Consider the following 3,885-nt stretch of genomic DNA (forward strand, 5'->3'; position numbering starts at 1 on the left):
ACATGACCCAAAACATGAAAATTTTGGATCAAACATATGATGCATGCAAGAACACTATGAATGTCAAGATGAACACCAAGAACACTTTGAAGATCATGATGAACATCAAGAACATATTTTTGAAAAATTTTTGATGCAAAGAAAATATGCAAGACACCAAACTTAGAAATTTTTAATGCATGGAAAATATGAATGCCAATATGCACATGAAAAACAAGAAAAGACACAAAACAAGAAAATATCAAGATCAAACAAGAAGACTTACCAAGAACAACTTGAAGATCATGAAGAACACTATGAATGTATGAAATTTTCGAAAAATGCAAGAAAAATTTTTAAAGCATGCAATTGACACCAAACTAAAAAATTGACTCAAGACTCAAACAAGAAACACAAAATATTTTTGGTTTTTATGATTTTATTAATTTTTTTGGATTTTTTATTAATTTTTTCGAAAATAAAGTTTAGAAAAAACGAAAAATAAAAGAAAAATTTTGAAAAAGATTTTTGAAAAGAAAATTACCTAATCTGAGCAACAAGATGAACTGTCAGTTGTCCATACTCGAACAATCCCCGGCAACGGCGCCAAAAACTTGGTGGACGAAATTGTGATCCTCTTTGTATTTGCATGAGATTTAAAAATTGGCTCTATTGGAATTTATAATCACAACTTCATTAAACTTAACCAGCAAGTGTACTGGGTCATCCAAGTAATACCTTACGTGAGTAAGGGTCGATCCCACAGAGATTGTTGGTATGAAGCAAGCTATGGTCACCTTGTAAATCTCAGTTAGGCAGATTAAATGGTTATGGGTTTCGAAAATTAATAATAAATAGAAAATAAAAAGGGATAGGAATACTTATGTAAATCAATAGTGGGAATTTCAGATAGGCGTGTGGAGATGCTAGAATCCTTTCGAATCTCTACTTTCTTATTGCTTTCATCCAATCCTTCTTACTCCTTTCCATGGCAAGCTGTATGTTGGGCATCACCATCATCAATGGCTACTTTTAATCCTCTCGGGAAAATGGTCCTATGCGCTGTCACTGCACGGCTAATCGTCTGGAGGCATCACCCTTGTTGATGGCTACATCCCATCCTCTCAGTAAAAACGGTCCAAATGCTCTGTCACAGCACGGCTAATCAGCTGTTGGTTCTCGATCATGTTAGAATAGGATCCATTGATCCTTTTGCGTTTGTCATCACGCCCAGCAATCGCGAGTTTGAAGCTCGTCACAGTCATTCAATACCGGAATCCTACTCGGAATACCACAGACAAGGTTAGACTTTCCGGATTCCCAGGATCCTACTCGGAATACCACAGACAAGGTTAGACTTTCTGGATCCTCATGAATGCCGCCATCTATCTAGCTTATACCACGAAGATTCTGTTGGGGAATCTAAGAGATATGCGCCCGGCCTAGAGTAGAACGGAAGTGGTTGTCAGTCACGCGCGTTCATAGGTGAGAATGATGATGAGTGTCACGGATCATCACATTCATCAAAGTGTTGTGCAACGTATATCTTCGAATAAGAATAAAAGAGAATTGAATATAAAGTAATAATAATTGTATTGAAACTTGAGGTACAGCAGAGCTCCACACCCTTAATCTATGGTGTGCAGAAACTCCACCGTTGAAAATACATAAGTGAAAGGTTCAGGCATGGCCGAACGGCCAGCCCCCATGGTCTAAGGACTATGCGCCCCCAGATGTTCCTTAGATCTAAAGTGATCAAAAGATTTCTAATACAATAGTAAAATTTCCTATATATACTAGACTAGCTACTAGGGTTTACATGAGTAAGTAATTAATCCATAAATCCACTTCCGGGGCCCACTTGGTGTATGCTTGGGCTGAGCTTGATCTATCCATGAGCTGAGGCTTTTCTTGGAGTTGAACTCCAAGTTATAACATGTTTTGGGCGTTCAACTCCGGATCATGACGTGTTTCTGGCGTTTAACTCCAGACAGCAGCATGTACTTGGCGTTCAACGCCAAGTTACGTCGTAAATTTCCGAATAAAGCATGGACTATTATATATTGCTGGAAAGCTCTGGATGTCTACTTTCTAACGCCGTTGAGAGCGCATCATTTCGAGTTTTGTAGCTCGAGAAAATTTATTTCGAGTGCAGGGAGGTCAGATTCCAACAGCATCAGCAGTCCTTTTGTCAGCCTTTTTCAAAGTTTTGCTCAAGTCCCTCAATTTCAGCCAGAAATTACCTGAAATCACAGAAAAATACACAGACTCATAGTAAAGTCCAGAAATGTGAATTTAACATAAAAACTAATGAAAACATCCCTAAAAGTAGCTTGAACTTACTAAAAACTACCTAAAAACAATGCCAAAAAGCGTATAAATTATCCGCTCATCACTGGTGTAGCTTGCATTCCAGATAGACTTTGAGAAATCATATTGACTTGCTGAGTATCAATCTCAAGAACTCCTTTCTTCTGATTCGTCCCATTGTTCACAGGATCCCTTTCAGAAGTGTACATGAATTGGTTATTTGCAACCATTTGAATGAGTTCTTGAGCTTCTGCAGGCGTCTTCTTCAGATGAAGAGATCCTCCAGCAGAGCTGTCCAATGACATCTTGGACAGTTCAGACAGACCATCATAGAAGATACTTATGATGCTCCATTCAGAAAGCATGTCAGAAGGACACTTTCTGATCAATTGTTTGTATCTTTCCCAAGCTTCATAGAGGGATTCACCTTCCTTCTGTCTGAAGGTTTAGACTTCCACTCTAAGCTTACTCAATTTTTGAGGTGGAGAGAACTTTGCCAAGAAGGCATTGACTAGCTTTTCCCAAGAGTTCAGGCTTTCTTTAGGTTGTGAGTCCAACCATATCCTAGCTCTGTCTCTTACAGCAAAAGGGAATAGCATAAGTCTGTAGACCTCAGGGTCAACCCCATTAGTCTTGACAGTGTCACAGATTTGCAAGAACTCAGCTAAAAACTAATGAGGATCTTCCAATGGAAGTCCATGGAACTTGCAATTCTATTGCATTAGAGAAACTAATTGAGGCTTAAGCTCAAAGTTGTTTGCTCCAATGGCAGGGATAGAGATGCTTCTCCCATAGAAGTCGGGAGTAGGTGCAGTAAAGTCACCCAGCACCTTCCTTGCATTGTTGGCATTGTTGTTGTTTTCGGCTGCCATGTCTTCTTCTTTGAAGATTTCTGTTAGGTCCTCTACAGAGAGTTGTGCTTTAGCTTCTCTTAGCTTTTGCTTCAAGGTCCTTTCAGGTTCAGGGTTAGTCTCAACAAGAATGCTTTTGTCCTTGCTCCTGCCCATATGAAAGAGAAGAGAACAAGAAAATATGGAATCCTCTATGTCACAGTATAGAGATTCCTTGAGGTGTCAGAGGAAAAGAAAAATAGAAGGAAGAGGTAGAAGAATTCGAACTTATCAAGAAAGATAGAATTCGAATTGTGCATTGAGGAGGAGTGTTAGTCCATAAATAGAAGGATGTGAGAAGAGGGGAAGAAATTTTCGAAAATTAAAGTGAATTAATAAAAAATTTTGAAAAAAAAAACTATGATTGGGAAAGAAATTAAGTGATTTTTGGAAAAGATTTTGAAATCAGAAATAAAAAAGATATGATTGAAAACTATTTTGAAAAAGATGTGATTAAAAAGATATGATTGAAAAGATATAGTTTTAAAAAGATATGATTGAGAAGATATGATTTGAGAAACAATTTAAAAAGATTTGATTTTGAAAAATTAATGACTTGGCTAACAAGAAATTTAAAAGATATGACTCAAACATTAAACCTTTCTCAACAGAAAAGGCAACATAATTGAAATGTTGAATCAAATCATTAATTGTTAGCAAGTATTTTTGAAAATGGAAAGAAATTGTTTTTGAAAAGATATGATTG

At 37.2% G+C, this 3,885-nt stretch overlaps 1 non-coding gene across 1 annotated transcript; it reads left to right on the top strand.

Annotated features, from left to right (window-relative positions):
* The first annotated feature begins 2,648 nt into the window (after positions 1-2,648).
* LOC130972450 (small nucleolar RNA R71) lies at positions 2,649-2,756 on the top strand. The gene has a single exon (XR_009083617.1). It is a non-coding gene; the product is annotated as a small nucleolar RNA R71 (small nucleolar RNA).
* The last annotated feature ends 1,129 nt before the right edge of the window (positions 2,757-3,885 follow it).

Source organism: Arachis stenosperma, chromosome 3 (assembly GCF_014773155.1).
Source record: "Arachis stenosperma cultivar V10309 chromosome 3, arast.V10309.gnm1.PFL2, whole genome shotgun sequence".
NCBI classification, from domain to species: Eukaryota; Viridiplantae; Streptophyta; class Magnoliopsida; order Fabales; family Fabaceae; genus Arachis; species Arachis stenosperma.